The sequence below is a fragment of the Danio aesculapii genome, chromosome 9 (genome assembly GCF_903798145.1).
Source record: "Danio aesculapii chromosome 9, fDanAes4.1, whole genome shotgun sequence".
Taxonomy (NCBI): Eukaryota; Metazoa; Chordata; class Actinopteri; order Cypriniformes; family Danionidae; genus Danio; species Danio aesculapii.
Window position 1 is genome coordinate 4,562,189 of NC_079443.1, and position 17,406 is coordinate 4,579,594.

At 39.9% G+C, this 17,406-nt stretch overlaps 1 protein-coding gene across 5 annotated transcripts in view; it reads right to left on the reverse strand.

The window, feature by feature from the left end:
• mylka (myosin, light chain kinase a) overlaps positions 1 to 17,406 on the reverse strand; it is a 152,428-nt gene that overhangs the window by 30,185 nt on the left and 104,837 nt on the right. The gene's annotated exons all lie outside the window — the stretch shown is intronic.

Sequence of the window (17,406 nt, forward strand, 5' to 3'; positions counted from 1 at the left end):
AATTATCAGGGAAAGTAACCTTCACTACACTGCCTCCAATTGGCAAACAATGGAAAGGTCTTCTATCTAAACCTTCTCAGTTACACCACGTTCACAGACACACCAATCGTCATCACTGGTTGGTAATGTGTTCCACCCCCTCCCGGAACACACACACACACCCCCAGAGAAAGAGAGGTCCTATCCCTGCTGAAAAATCCAGCTTAAACCAGCCTAGGCTGGTTGGCTGTTTTTAGCTGGTTGACCAGCCTGGTTTTAGAGGGGTTTTGGCCATTTCCAGGCTGGTTTCCAGCCATTTCCAGCCTGGTCTTAGCTGGTCAAGCTGGAAAATGACCAGCAAAATCCAGCTAAAACCAGCTTGACCAGCCTGGTTTAAGCTGGATATAGTTAGTTTTGGCTGGTCAAGCTGGTTTTAGCTGGATTTTGCTGGTCATTTTCCAGCTTGACCAGCTAAGACCAGGCTGGAAATGGCTGGAAACCAGCCTGGAAATGGCCAAAACCCCTCTAAAACCAGGCTGGTCGACCAGCTAAAACCAGCCAACCATCCTAGGCTGGTTTAAGCTGGATTTTTCAGTAGGGATGGTTGAGAGATGCTCCTCGCATCGCTTCAGTGTTATAGAAAGCGCATTTTAAATTGTCAGTAACAGCAACGGCGTTGTAACAGGGGAAATAGTAATTCATTTGATTACTCGTTACTGAAAAAAGTAGTAACGCCATTTATTTATAGCGACGATATTCCCATCACTTTTTATTAAGCATGCTCAATCGTCAATGGAACCTTCTGTAGTTGAAATATAGATATAGAATCTGCATTTATTTTTACCTAATTATCCTAGCGACTCCCATATGAATCGTTCAGTGATTCATTTGTTCCCAAACCCCTCCTCAGCGCGAAGCTAATTTGAGCTGATTGGACCGATGACAGCCTGCTGCGATTGGTCGACGACACTGACAGGCTTCAGCGCGAGACAGAGTGAAATGCCCAGCAGATAATCAACAATATAAAAGTAGTCACAGTGCAGACACGCTTCAAAGTAAATTTTGGCTGCCAGTGGGTGAATGTAAATACAGACGATGGACTAAAAAATACTGACAACTAACTATTTTAACAAGCAAAAAGTCCAAGAACTGGCGAGGAGATCTCCTAGCCCATCACTACCTGCTCTTTTCACACACACACAAACACACACACACAGGGCCGGCGCGTCCATAGCGGCGTCGGCGACACCTCCCTCACCACCCGCGTCCTCAGTTATATCTGCGAATAATAACCCTTAATAATTTTAATCGCACGTACTTACACTTGTGAAATGGGGGAAGAAACTGATTCATGATGCACTGATCCATGTTCTGACAGTCTTTACTGATCCGTCCTTTAACAAACTGATGAAGTCTTCTTTGTAAGCATAGTTTCCAGAAGCACTTGATCTGCTCAAGGCTGGGCTATATTGCTAAGGTTTCATCTTTGGGTGAACTGTCAATAATATCCATCTGCACAGCGTGACTTCATTCGACCGGTGTCTGTGTGTGTCTCTGTGTGTGTGTGTTGCTTTTTTTCTGTTAGTGGGCGGGGCCGCAGGTTTCAAATCTCCCGGGTTTGCACGCGCAACTACTTGTGTTTCGTAGCCGCGTCATCACGAAACACCTAATGACTCGTTATCAAGACGACTCGTTTGAAGCACTATGACTCGACTCTTTTATAGATGAATCAACAGTTTTAAACACTGTACGCTTACAGATGTAAGCCTTAGCTGGACATTTCACTTCACTTAGAGCTGTGTGACACACTATATGGAAGAGCATTTTCAAAAACCCATAATATGGGCTCTTTAAGAGAGGTTAAAGTGTTACCATAAAGCAATATTTTTGTGTGTTACATTTAGACAATTAAACTATTAATTTAGAGAATTAACACAAAGTCAGTCAGTCATTGCTGATTTTACACAAAAATGGCTCTAAAACTACTAATTTCACCTTCAGGTTTCGAGTTATACACTTTAAGGCGAATGTTAAATCAAGTATTAAATCTACTAACAGAATCTAGTGAATTTGAGAGAACATGCACTCTCACTTTGGAAAACGGGAAGAAGGAAGGGCAGAAGGAGAGGAAAGCAGATCTGTTTTTCTCTGGATGTGCTTGGAGAGATCAGCTGCTAAGGTTCTTTGCTCTTTGCCTTTTTTGGTCATACTAAAAATATCCCTAACAAGAATCCAGGAAATAGTTTTTGGCACTATTTATTTGCTATCGGATCGCTGTCATGAAACAATGTGACGGCGAAGCCAACAAACACAAGCTTAAAGCTCCAGCGGTGGCAATCGAGCTATTCTTATGTCAAACTTCTGAACGGTTTTTCAGTCAGTTGTAAGACATTCCGATCTCATCCCTCTCCGAGAGGCCATTCTCTCATTCCTCTCTTTTTTTCTGAAGCTGTGGAAATAAAAACATCCTCTTTCCAACACAAAACTATTTCTGGATGAATATGGAGCGTTCACCTGAATCTCTCGACAATTTTGGGCAAACCACGTGTAGAGCTGAGCTTATGAACGGTGTCTACTGGAACAGAAGTTTCGATCAGATCATTTGTTTTCCATCATAAATCGGCTGTAGCAGCACCACACACAGAGAGTGCTCAGCATAAATGAGTACACCCCTCACAGATCTCTCTTTTAAATTCATATTTTTCTATTAACATTAATATATTTGTGCATATACATTAGATTAGTCTGTATACTCTAACTGGAACTAAACTCTAAGAAAAAAAACCTTAATATGACAGTCCAATATTTAGTACACCTAAATTATTATATTCTGAAAAATAATTATCAAAGGAACATCACATATAACCAAAAAGCAAAATGATTCATTCGAATAAATATTAATTTTAAAATCTAAATATTAAATGTGACCTTTACAGGCTTCAGAACAGACAGTACTTCAATCCTTTATTGCCTATTCACATCAGATAAAATGTGCGAAAGATATTCCTTGCATATTCTGCATCCCCGAGCTTATGATAATGTTATGTTGGTAATCTTATAATCATCTGAACTGCGAATAAATCACTGAACATGAAGAAAGCTGCTGATCTTAGTTTATCAGCATTAATTTACTTGGATATCCTTTAAAGTATTAAAGTGATACAACACCCTTAAATATGTATTTACTAATTATTTACTCCCTCCCAAGTGATTATAAGCCTTCATGAGTTTCTTTTATTGAACATTAAAGATGATGAACTGGTAAACATCGACTTCTAAAGTATTTGTTTTTCCTATTATGGATGTCAACGTTCTTTAAAATATCTTCTTCTGTGTTGAAGTAACTCATAAACTGAAGGGTAGTAAATGATGACCCTCAAATCCCTTAATCACCTCAAACTGACTGCTGACAACTATGTTTTCATTGTCTATTTTTAGATAATGAAAGAGAAAATTCTGAACTGCTTCAAATGAGTCATCAGTAACTCCTCTGATATTCAGATTTTGCTTCTGGCATTCACTGTAAATGATAGATCAAAAACAAACTGGGCCATCTATCCAATATGAACAGAGTATATGCTCTAAGAAAAAAGGGGGGTGTTCATAATTAAACCAGCTATTTCCAACCCAGGCTCATTCTGAGAACGTAGTCCCGGGGACGTTTCTGGAGACCGCGAAATACGTCCCGGGAGGTACGTATTTTTGCAGTTTTTGTTTTCGCGAGTCCGCAAGAGGCCGCTGTGCGCGCTTTTTCCCGCGCCGTTCTCGCGTAAACCCGCTAGAGGCCGCTGTCGAACGACCTTCCGCCTGTCTGCCTGGATGACAGAATGATTGACCGTGCGACCGGCCAATCGGCTGACCCACCCTCCTCCGTCCCTAAACCCAACCAACGACGATTCACAAAAGCCGTCCAGAAAAAGAAAAGCCCTCGTCTGATTTTTACCACGTTTTCGGATTTTGACCACATTCTCACCCTGTGGGGAACTTGTTCGCTTCATTTTTTGGATTTTGTTTTTGTTTTCTTACCTGATTTCTGGAACCGCTCTTCCCCGGACTCGTACCCGGTCGTCGTCGTGGTCAGCCCCTCTCTGCGCCTCGAGTCCGCCAGAGTACACGAAGAGTTAACCGGACAAACTGGTTGCAGCGGGAAAGCCCTCCACACGGAGGCGAGCGGCCGGCCGGCCTGGCCGGCAAGCGCCGAAGGGAACGGCGTCACACCGCCCTGCAGCGTTCGCTTAAAAAACTGAAATGCAGCCGTACGTACCCCCGGTTACGTATTTTGCGGTCTCCAGAAATGTCCCCGGGACTACGTTCTCAGAATGTGCCTGGGTTGGCTATTTCAGACATTGTATGCAGTGTGTATTATAAGAAAAATAAAGATGTATTACTATCTCCTACTATTTATTATTTTCTTTTATTTTTTACCTTGGAAAGAATGTAAGCCAGGGGTTTTCAAGCTCAGTCTTGGAGGTCCGGTGTCCAGGTTTTAGCTCCAACTTGCCTCAACACACCTGCAAGGATGTTTCTAGAAAGCATAGCCCATGAGGTGAGATGTTGATGAGCTAGCCCAGGTGTGTCTGATTGGGTTTGGAGCTATGCAGGACACTGGATCTTCAGGACCGAGATTGAGAACCCCTGATGTAAGAGATTGTGAGAGACCAAATAGTAAAACCAACAAATAGTAAAAATCAAATAATTAGAGACCTTTAAAATCGTATAATGGGCACTTTAAAATAAATGTTGCGTTCACACTGCCCCTACTAAATAATTAACTAAATACATTTTTGCATCTGAAGGCTGAAAAATCTGTAATTGCTCACTCTCATGCCATTCCAATCGCCTGAGACCTTTATTTAGCTTTGGAACACAAATTAAGATAACCTCAAAACATTGCTCAATTCTGAGTGTGCCTCACACACACTGTTAAAAAAAGTTGACTCAATTTAAAATGTTAAGGCAACCAGCTTGACATTTTTGAGTTTACTCAACTTACATCGAGTCAAGTGCAGTACTCGGGTTGAAAGTTGAGTCAACTCATAAAAACTCTGCAGCAAGTTGCCTTATGATTTTGAGTTGAGTCAATGTTTTTTTGTAGGCGAGTGGTGCAGGTGAGTGGGCTTGACAAACCACCTGTAGAAAGCACACTCTTTCATCTCTCTTCCATCTTAACCAACACTTGCACCTGACACTTATTTACAATCACTCAACATCTCTTAAAAAGACACTGCATTTATGAAGTGTGCTTCACATTGGTGAGTGGGTTTGACAAACCACCTGTAGAAACACTTCTCTCTCTCTGTAAAAAACAAAAACTCTCCCCCTACTAACTAAAACAGTAAACCCTGACCACAAACAGCTTCATTGTATAATTAGCACTTCTTGTGTGTATTGCCTCTTCTTGTTGAATCGCTGAATGCCTCCTCAATTGTAAGTTGCTTTGACAAAAGCATCTGCTAGATGACTAAATGTAAAAGTCTTGCGCCAAGAGCAAGAATGCAGAGCAAATGCTAGAGATAGCAATGAAACATTGCACACACAGGACAATAGCGTCCCACTTGAGAGCTTCATAATGTTTAGTCTATGGCCATAGGATCAGACATATCTGTTTAAAGGCCTGACAACTTTAAGACACTTAGAAAAACAGATAATCTCTGCCCTCCACAGTTTGAAACAAATCACCCGATATAACACCACTTCCCACTGTCAACCACAGCTGAAAAGAACCAGAGACAATAAGAAGGAGACACAGAAAGCAGATCTCTGGTGCTCTTTTTAACATCTCCTCAGCGTGCTATGAATGATCAGCAAATAAACAAATGTGATCATTGGAACATCTGTATCGCGGTGTACTCTAATAAAAATGAGACGTTTTATTTAAAGGATTTATATAAAATCTGATATACAGTAGTGGAAGACAGGATTAGGGAGAGAAGTGTAATGCTCCAGTCCGATCTCTTCTTCATGAAAGAACTCAGGATAAATTAGGTGAAGTGAATGAAGCTCTTTCTGTTAGCGAACCCTTATCTTGTGATTGGTGGGTCAAATAACATTATTTAACATACAATTTACATTATGACATATTGTTTTCATGACACCTTTCTCCCCAACTTGGCACAAAAGGCTCGAATAGTTTTGGCTTTAATGAAAGCCTGCCTTCCGAAAAACAAAATGCAACAGGCTCATTCTGAAAACGTAGCCCTACACACATTTCTGGAGATCACGAATTATGTAACCAGAAGTATCTGGTATATAGCTGCATTTTGTCTTTAAAACGAACGCTAGGGGGCTTTGTGACACTGTTCCTTACCAGCTAACTGCTTACCTTCGTATGGATGGATTTTACGCTATTAACAGTTTGTCCATGAGCTCGCCACGAACGTCGGTGGAATTGAGACGCAGAGAGGACTTGGCTGTCATGACGGGGTTTGAGTCTGGTGAACAACGATTCCAGAAAGCAAGTAAGACAAAAACAAAAGCCAAAAAATAAAACAAACTAGTAAATAACAGGGTGAGAATGTGGTAAAATCTGAAAATGTGGTAAAAATCAGGCTGCCGTGAGGGCTTTTCTTTTTCTGGATTGCTTTTGAAAACACTGTTGGTTGGGTTTAGGGGACGTGGGTCAGTCGATCGGTCAGTCAGTCAGTTAGTCAGCAGCCTTTGGTGGATTTGCGAAAACAAAAACTGTAAAAAGAACGTACCTCCTGGGACATATTTGGCGCTCTCCGGAAATGTATAAGGGTACGTTTTCAGAATGAGCCTGGGTTGACAAAATGTCTTGCGATTGGTTAGCTGTCCTACTGCGACGTGATTGGCAAACATCTTAAAGGGTCTTTCATTACTGCAAATACTTCAAAATACAATCAATTTGAGCTGCAAATATGAGTCAAGAGGATCACACAGAGCTTGCACGTATAAAAATAGCAAGAGATATCAGAGTAACAACAATATGTTGTTTTGTCCCTTCCCAATCCGGAACCATTCAAATTTCCAGGCAGGATTTTGGCTGCTATGTGACATCAGAAATAAAAAAAAAAATAATAACTTTTATAGTTCAAATGAGCTGCTCAGTGTAGTTCTTGAAAAGGGATTTTTTAAATACAAAATATCTCCTCATTCAAGTGGACTTTTAGATTTGTAGATTTTTATTTTTATTTTTGTAGATCTTTTTTTATGTTCAAACCAAGCGGCAACCTCCCGCTCCTCCTCTAGAAGCCAATACGGAAGTAACTGAAACTGCAATTCATCAAAATTCCGCTAGTCCTGGCTCCATAATAGAGCAAATTGCAATTGAGCCCACTGTTAGAATGGCCAACTTTACAGCAGAAAAAAAGGTGTTTACAGCCTGGTACAAAGAACGATTTTGGTTCATATAGCTATTATTACCCTCTATGACAACTGTGAGGGGGTGAATTTTTTTATAACTCATCCATTTCCTTTATATTAGGTTATATTAAGTTTGCATAATTAAGGGCGTGGCCACTTGAGTGACAGCTAGGTTTCGCTGGTCGCCGTCACTTCACCTCAGCTGAATTTGGCAGATTAGCCACTGATCTCGGCATATTCATCGTATTTTTGTGTTGTTTTATGTGGATTTACACAGTCAGCTGCCTTTTGGACTTATTTCTTACAATTATCAGATGATATGGGATGCTGTGTGCATTTAATTGTGCTCACAAACCATTCACGTGGCCTCCGTTTCCCATGTGAGTAAAGTTATATACTTGTATACCATCTCTATAAATGTATTTGTTTTATTTAAGATCATTTATCATTAATATTTTTCTTTAGACCTGTAAAGCACTCCAGAATGTGACAGATTGATTAGCTGTAGGCTCTAGAACAGTCATCTGAAGCGTTATCATACAGTGTTATGCTGGAGTTCATCAATAGTCTTTCATTTACTAACACACACTATAATTGAAGTGTTTGGAAGTAATTCGCGTTTTCCTCCTGTAGAAAAACGTCATAAGAGCAATGTTTAGTGGCTCACTGTATTACTACAGTGTTTTTAAAAGTCTAAACACTTTATTGATATAGTGTACAGCCAAGCACATGTGGTCAGAACACAAACGAGTCGCAGGTAATAAAGTATTAAGCGTTTCTCCCAAAGTAAAGTCTGTCTGCCAGGTCTAAGCAGAGTGCCAGCAGGTGTCTGTAGCTCCGCTCACTCTCCGCCTCTTTGCCCTTGTTTGGTATCCCGCCGTGGGTGCGATGACGCGTGAACAAAATGGCGACGGTTGGCCGCGCCTACTTGTAGCTTCTTTTGCAGTGTTCAGAAACCTATGGGTGACGTCACAGATACTACGTCCTTATATTTTACAGTATATGGTTCAAACACACTTGCTAGAACACCTTTAAATACATCATTATTTATCATTATTTCAAAAGCATTTACCTGAACTTTGGAGTGCTTTTGACACACTTAAGGCTAAAGAATATCTTAATTTGCAATTCCATAATTCCGTCTATACTTTACTTGTAATATGATTGAAATGTACTGACTAGCATTTATGATAAATTAAAAAAAAATTGTATGCCACTTGAAGGACTTGGAAAATCAACTGTGAAGATAGGTAGGTAGGCAGGCAGGCAGGCAGACAGGCAGGCAGGCAGGCAGGCAGGCAGGCAGGCAGACAGGAAGGCAGGCAGGCAGGCAGACAGACAGACAGACAGACAGACAGACAGACAGACCGATCGATAGATAGATGCATAGGTAGACAGACAGACAGACAGACAGACAGACAGACAGACAGATAGATAGATAGATGGATAGATGGATAGATGGATGGATGGATGGATGGATGGATGGATGGATGGATGGATGGATAGATAGATAGATAGATAGATAGATAGACAGACAGACAGACAGACAGACAGACAGACAGACAGACAGACAGACAGACAGACAGGCAGACAGACAGACAGACAGACAGACAGACACATAGATATATAGATAGATAGATAGATAGACAGACAGACAGACAGACAGACAGACAGACAGACAGACAGACAGACAGATAGATAGATAGATAGATAGATAGATAGATAGATAGATAGATAGATAGATAGATAGATAGATAGATAGATAGATAGATAGATAGATAGATAGATAGATAGATAGATAGATAGATAGATAGATGCATAGATAGATAGACAGACAGACAGACAGACAGACAGAGTACAGTATTTGGGTAGTCTGTGCAGTTCTGATGTACCATTAATTGTCCAATTATTGTTAATTTTAAACCCTGTCATAAAAAATCTGGAAAAATCACAAAGAAGTCTTCCGCTTTCTGCTACCACGGCTGTAACACTCTATTGGGTTCAACATCTAACAAAAAAAATCTTAAGTGCTGGGGAGGTTAGAATTTTCCGTCATCTAAAGCACCACTGCTTATTTTTATAGCTTCAAGATTTTTAATCACAGATTTTCCATGACTGCAAACAACTCAGTGACTGAATGTAACCTCCATGATGAAGGACCAAGAAGCTCCAAAATCACTCTCGACCATCTATTGTCAGCCCTTTTCAGAGTTCATGTGTGGGCAAAAAAGAACGTACAACAATAATGAGAGGGTTCACCCAACAAAGGACAATTCTGTCATCATTTACTCACTCTCATGTGGTTTCAAACATTTGAGTTTCTTTCCTTTTTGAACACAAATAAGGTATTAATAAGGTCACCACTCATGGTAGTCACTTCCATGGTAGAAAAAATATATATTATGGAAGTCAATGGTTACAGGTTTACAGCTTTCTTCAAAATGTCTTAGAAGAAAGAAACAGATTTGGAACAAGTGAACAAGAAAAGGAAATTCATCTTTGGGTGAGCTATCCATTTAATATCTTAAATGGTTTCTTTAAGTTTAGCCAAAACCACTATCAATGTTTAATAAGTTTCTGGAAAGTAATCCTTTCAATCCTTTTCACTTGTGTATTCTGTTTTCATGACAGAGGCTACTCAGCAAAAGATACTCAGAAAACATGACTTTGCAATTTTAATGAATACAACCCACTGCCCCTTTGAAACATTACATACTAGCATTGTGACCTCAGAATTCACGATAAAAACTGAATAAATAGGACTCATTATAGCTCTATTCCAGAATCTAGCAAAGTTCCTCGTAAGTTATGGTCTATTCAAAGGTGCAAATTAAACTGAAATATTACATTAAAGGGCACCTATGGTAAAAAATCTACTTTTCAAGCTGTTTGGACAGACATATGTGCATGTATGGTGTATAGACCGTCATATTGGGCTGATATAAGCACACCCAGTGCTTTTTTTAAAATTTACCAACATAAAAAACGGTGGACCAATTGGAGCGGTTTTCAAACCGACCGCAACTTTACGTAGGAGTGCGGCCCCCCCGCCCACCAATATTGATTGACAGGCGCGTCATCATATCCTCAGTTTGTTGATTCACGTCCGCCATTTTCAGCGTGAGTCGAAGCAATATCACTAAAGGAACACGCTAGCTCTATTTTTAGATTAAGGCTCATTGGGCTCAACACAAGAGCAATATTCTCCACATTATCGCTCTAATCGGAATTATTGGTTGTATCTTTAGGTAGGTTTGCAAACATGTGTACTTCTCATCGAGTCTACCTTATAATTCAGCCGTTTGCATTTCTCACGATCCCAGAAGCTCCCTGTGATCTTAACTAGCATGCGTTTTAGAATTCTAGACATAGGTTTCTATCAGGGTACACTCAAGTCGACGGCTGGGCGCTGCGGACCGCTGCAGAAACCTATGTTTAGAACTCAAAAATGCGTGGCGCGACGATTCGGGACACTTCATGTATCTGCCGCGCTACAGAGAGTGTCTGGTGTGCCGTGTCGCAGCTTCGAGCGGCGCATCCGGTGCCTCAGTCAAAGTTAATTCAGTGTGCGTGGTTATTAGTTTCTGTGTACAAGCTCGGCACTTGAAACTAGCACACAGTTGGCTGTAAAACTGTACAAAGACACAAATAATTTTGTACTCTCTGCTTGGTCTGTGTCCGAGTCGTACATGTACGACTGAATGCTGAACCTCTCACTCCAGCTCGTTCTCGCAGTCTGCCTGTCAGACTCTGTTGCAAACGCAGAGTGGATGAGCTCATGGCCCCGCCCCCTTGTTACGTTGGCGGGAAGCCGAAACTAATTTACATGTGAAGCAACACACCCCTAAATCAGCTAGCTGTGGACACGCCCCCAACATGACACTTTTTAACACATTATAATAAAAAAATCTGAATTGTGTTTTAAACTGAACCTAAACTGGCACACTCAGAACCATAATATTAATATTAAATCATAAAAAAGAGGTAAACTATGGGCCCTTTAAACATTTTCAAATAAAGCATTTCCATTCAATGAGTCAAAGAGAACAAAATTGTCCTGTCCTGATAAACTGGCAATAAAAATTGTATTTAATTTTCTTTGGTGGAAGAAGCCATTCTGCGACTTTATTGTTATAAAAAAGTTATATATATATATATATATATATATATATATATATATATATATATATATATATATATATATATATATATATATATATATATATCATTAACAAAAAACGCGAGTGACCAAACATTTTTGGTCGTGTACACAGGTAGAAGTCTAATGGAACACTTTTTTTGTAAATAGGCCTACACAGTGTCAAGGCTATTCGTAACTTTTTGATTTGGTGGCTAATTTGTATTAATTCGTGTGAACTCATTCGTACAATTTAGTTCATTTTGCTCATCCCCCAATGATGGTTAGGTTTAGGGACAGGATTTGGTGTCATGCCTCTTTTTTTTAAATCGTGCATTTTTATACGACTGAACTCATAGAAATTAGCCACTTAACTTACAAAATGTTCAATATAACTTACAAAATAGTTATGTTTCCTCGTGAGATCAGGCTGAATAGGCTTAGAGTTAAAAAGATGAGTTTGAATCCATTCGGCTGATCTCTGGGTTTGACGGGAGCTCTTTTAGCTTAGCTTAGCATAAATCCTTGACTTGGATTAGAGCATTAGCATCTCGCTTTAAAATAACCAAAGAGTTTACATAATTTTCCTATTTTCAGCTTGACTCTTCTGTAACACTGTGTGCTAAGACCAATGGAAAATAGGTGGCATTCTGCCATAATAATCAGAGACCTTTTTTTGCTGACATACCATGCCTGCAGTAGGTGTAACGTTATTATGAAATGCATGACGTTGCAAGGCAAGAGGGGAGTTTGAGCTCAGGTAGATCTCGAGAACTCCCCCGCTGTAATAACCAATGAACAGCCAGTGATTGCTCTTGAGAGATAACCATTTACTAGGAGCATGTCTATAGTGCCGGTTTGGATTAGTTAATTAACTTATGTTGCATGTTTTTTGGACTGTGGGAGGAAACCGGGGAACCTGGGGGAAATCCACGTGAGCACGGGGAGAAAATGCAAACTCCGCACAGAAATGTCTGCTGGTTTGGTAAAGCCTAGAACCAGAGACATTCTTGCTGTGAGGCAACAGTGCTAAGCACTGGGCCACCGTGTCACCCATCTAGGAAGAAGGAGGAGTAGGGGTGGATGGGGGGATTTTTCAAAATGAAGATAGCGGTGGTACGTAACCCAGGGTATTTGTAGTAGCTTAGGAGTCGTCTGATTGGTGCATTGAGAATTGGATAATGCGGATCCAGCCGCTAGCAATCATAAGTACGTGATCCTCTCGAAATTAGTTTATAACTAAACTTCACAAAAAATAATAAAGATTTAACTCTAAAATAATTTTCATAAAATGACCCTATATCCAAAAAAGTGGAGTGTTTAGTTGTGCTGTGCAAAATGACATGCTGTAAGTGACTGATAACAGCAACTCAAGCATGCCATTCAAATGAATGCGCACATATGATTCTGACACGAATTCAACTTCAGCACATTTTACAACACACCTCTAAAGCCCTTTCACATGGCTTCCACTTGCTTCTCAATACAAGCACCAGGCAGCACTTTGTACTGCACAGGAAATTACTTAACACGGGGAACTGTAATTTGACTATTACCAATCATTTTAAATGACTTCTTTTTTAGAATCTCAGTTTGCATTTCTGTTAAAGAATTAATTCAAATAGAGACCTTAGTTCATCTTCAAAACACAAATTATGATATTTCAAATTAAATCCGAGAGCTCTCTCATTCTCCATAGACAGCAATAGTCCTGAAATGTTTAAAGTCCAGAAAAAGAACCAAAAAGATTGTCAAAACATTTCATGTAATTTCAGTGGTAGTCATACGAAGCTCCAAGAACACTTTTGTGCACCAAAAAAAAAAAGGTACCAACAACTTTGTTCAACCCAGACTCATTCTGAAAACGTAGCCCTAAATATATTTCTGGACAGCGTCAGATACAACCCAGGAGCTATGTTTCTTGCTTTTGCGAATCCACCAGAAGCTGCTGTGTGCGCTTTTCAAGATCTCCAATTTCTCTCACAAGTGCCGTTCATGCTTGCTCTTCTCGCGTCAGTAAGTCTGACTGACTGACTGACCGATAGAAACCTAACCGATAGTGTTTTTAAAAGCACGCATTGACCAGTGCCCACTCACTTCCCTAAACCTAACCGACAGTGTTTTGAACAATGCGGAAAAAGAGAAGACCCCTGATTTTTTTTTACCACGTTTTCAGATTTTACCGCATTCTCACACTGTTGTTTACTTTTTTAGCCTTTTGTCTTACCTGCTTTCTGAAACCGTTCTTCGCCAGACTCGAACCCCGTCGTCATGGTCAACTCCTCTCTGTGTCTCGAGTCTGCCGACGTACACAGCAGCCACTGGACAAAGTGATAACAGCGGGAAAGTGTCCGTACGGAGGTATGCGGTCCGCTGCTAGCGTGAAAAGGAACGGCATCATACTGCCCTGCAGTTTTCGTACTTCTGGCTACATAATTCATGATCTCCAGAAATGTATTTAGGGCTACGTTTTTAGAATGAGCCTATGTTGACTTTATTTGTTTACTATGAGCAATATGATGCTTGAGTGTTGTGCTGCTGACTCCAATTAAAAATACATCATACTGCCTATAGTAGCCTTAACACACACCCTGATTAGCTGATACTAGAGAGAAAATACAGGCTCTATGTTTATCCAGCCTGATCTCACGAGAAAACGTAAGTATTTTATGTTTTGTCAGTTTAGTGGCTAATTCGTACGAATTCGTATGAGTTCAGTCGTACGAAATTGTACGATTTTAAAAAGGAGGCGTGGCACCTAACCCCACCCCTAAACCCAACCGTCATTGGGGGATGAGCAAATAGTACTAAATTGTACGAATTAGATCATACGAATTCATACGAATTAGCCACTAAATCAAAAAGTTACGAATTGCCGTGAGATTGTGTTGGTTTATCTGACACAGAAAACATTTCTGAACCTTTGAACCACTTGACAATATTTTTGGTTCCTTTTCTGAACTTTGAACGCCTCATGACCATTGCTGTCCATAGAGGATGAGAGAGCTCCAGGATTTCATCAGAAATATCTTAATTTGTGTTCTGAAGTTGAACGAAGGTCTCAGAGGAGCAACATGAGGGTGAGTAATTAATAACAGAATATTCATTCTTGGGTGAACTAACCCTTCGAAAGAATAACACTGTAGGGGACATTTCTCCTGAGAGATGAGTGTGCACCTCGCATTTCAGTTTCAGCTATTTTTTTTGTGGATACTACAGCTCTGTACAGACATAAGAGGCATAATAACATAAGTTTGCTAAGAGAGAAGGCGAACAGTAGATCCATTAGTATATAAAGTCTTCACAAAACAATCCAGAGAATGTAAGGCATGTTAAAAACATTGATGTTAAAAAACTCATACAACACTCCTCGTGGTCCAGAGAGCGAGTCTAGAGTGAGTCCATACATGGATATCCAAGTGGGTTTTGCCAAGCAGTCATGCAGGAACGGTCATGATCTCTCTCCCTCTCTCTCTCTCTCTCTCTCTCTCTCTCTCTCTCTCTCTCTCTCTCAGTGAAGAAAGTGGTTTTAATATGATGGTTTAAAGGGGGAAATCAGATTTATGTGTTTGTATATAAGTTTTATATGCTAACGTAAGTTGGTGTTCGTGTGTACTTTATATATTTAGTTTTTTATATGACGTATAACAAGAGGGCGAATTTCAGGGGAATTTGGGAGGATTGACCCCCATAATTATTACTTGATTCTCCCCTGAAGGATGTCAAAACAGATGTATGGGGGGTCAGTCCTCTAAATAGTGAAAAATAGTTTGTATCTTAAATAATAATTGTAATATTTAAAATAATAGATAATAGAAATATACATTTGGCCACCCCTCTAACGGTTCATACCATTGTGAAGGCATAATCATGCCTTTTTTTCATGACCAAATCAGCCCGATGTCAAAAGGAAACGTAACTATTGTACGTTTTGTCAGTTTAGTGGCTAATTTGAGTTCAGTCGTAAGAAAATGTATGATTTTAAAAAGGAGTCGTGACATCCAACCCAACCCCTAAACCCAAGTCATTGGGGGATGAGCAAATCGTACTAAATTGTACGAATGAGATCATACGAATATATACGAATTAGCCACTAAATCAATAAGTTACGAATTGCTGTGAGATGGTGTTGGAACAAATTCATTTAGTTGTCTCAAACCAGCAGATCTAGAGCACCAATAGTCACCGTAATTCTTCACAAGGTCCTTTTCTTGTAAAGCAAGTGTTTGTATCTACATATCGCTTAAAATTTAAGTAATATTTGACACAGAGATATAGCTAATCAGAGGATACTGTAGGTCAGAATACACAAAATATTCCTTAAAAACTCACATTTCTTTTATAAATAAATTAGATTTAATTTGAATAAACACATACATTTGATTTACTGAAGCGTGTATTGCAAAACAACCTAGCATTACAAAAACCTAGCATACACAAACTAGCATTACTGAAAAAGTTGACACCCCTTTAATTTGCACCTTGCTTAAAACTGTTTGTGAAGAAAAGAGCTTTAAAAGTTAAGTCTCTCTCTCTGTCTTTCTCTCTCACCATTGTCAATAATCCTATTTTAGTCTTTCTTTATATTTTTAAACATACTTTTGTTCACTCCTTGTTTTCTTTCTTACTCACTGACTTTGTTTAACATGTAAAATCAGTCGAAACCAGCAGCTCTCCAGCAGCTCTGTCAAACAAATGCTCAGATGAAGAGTGTGAGAGATGAATAACTGCTTTAACAGTTAACTCCGATCTCGCTGGTTTGTCTTACGCTTTGCTTCCATACTATCTTTATACTATTGGGCTATATTACAACTATAAAATATTCTAATGTTACAAGTCAATATTAGAAGAAAGTGGGTAACACTTAAATTTAAGGTGATGTAGTTACACGTCACTTGTACTTTCTATAATAATTATAGCGAGCTATGCTTAATTCAACCCAGGCTCATTCTGAAAACGTACCACTATATACGTTTCTGGAGATCTTGAAATACGTCGCAGGAGGTATGTTTGCAGTTTTTGCAGTTTTTGTGAATCTGCCACTGTGTACACTTTTTCAGATCTCAAATGTCTCTCGCGAGTGCCATTCGTGCCTGCTCTTCTAATCCACCTGACTGACTAATCGACTGACCCACCCTCCTCTTTCCCTAAATCCAACCAATAGTTGTTTCAAAAGCACCGATTGACCCGCCCACCCACTTCCGACAGTTTTAAAAACACTCCAGAAAAAAGGAAAGCCCTCGCCTGATTTTTACCACATTTTCTGATTTTACCACATTCTCACCCTGTCATTTACTAGTTTACTTAATTTTTGGCTTCTGTTTTAGTCTTCCTCGATTTCTGGAACCATTCTTCTTCGCTGAACTCGAACCCCGTTGACGTGGTCAACTCCTCTCTGCATCTCAAGTCTGCTGACGTACATGGCAGGCTAATGGCAGCGGGAAAGCCGTGCACACGGAGGTAAGCCATCAGCAGGTAAGTGCGGAAATGAACAGCATCGTACCGGCCGGTAGCGTTTGTTTTAAAGACGAAATGCAGCCATATGTACTTCTGGCTACATAATTCGATCTCCAGAAACATATATAGGGCTACGTTTTTAGATTGAGCCTGTGTTGGCATAATTACATGCAGGGGCTTGGCGGACATTTTAAAAGTGGGGGGGGGACGGCTCTATGAGATCATACGTTCATATAATTATTAATCACCTGTTTCTAAATGGTCTGTCTCTAAAAGTGAGTGGGACGTATCCCCCTGTCCCCCCCTGTTGCTACGCCCCTGATTACATGTTATTAATCCTAACCATATAGTAAGTACAGGAAATTAACTAAGGGTGCTTTCACACTCGCTTTGTTCCGAAACAGGGATTAAAATTGTTACAATGTTAAACGTTGTACTTGCGATTCGCTTTCACACGGCAAAGTTTCTAAACGGACCAAAAGAGCTAAAACAAGTCATGTGCGAGTAAA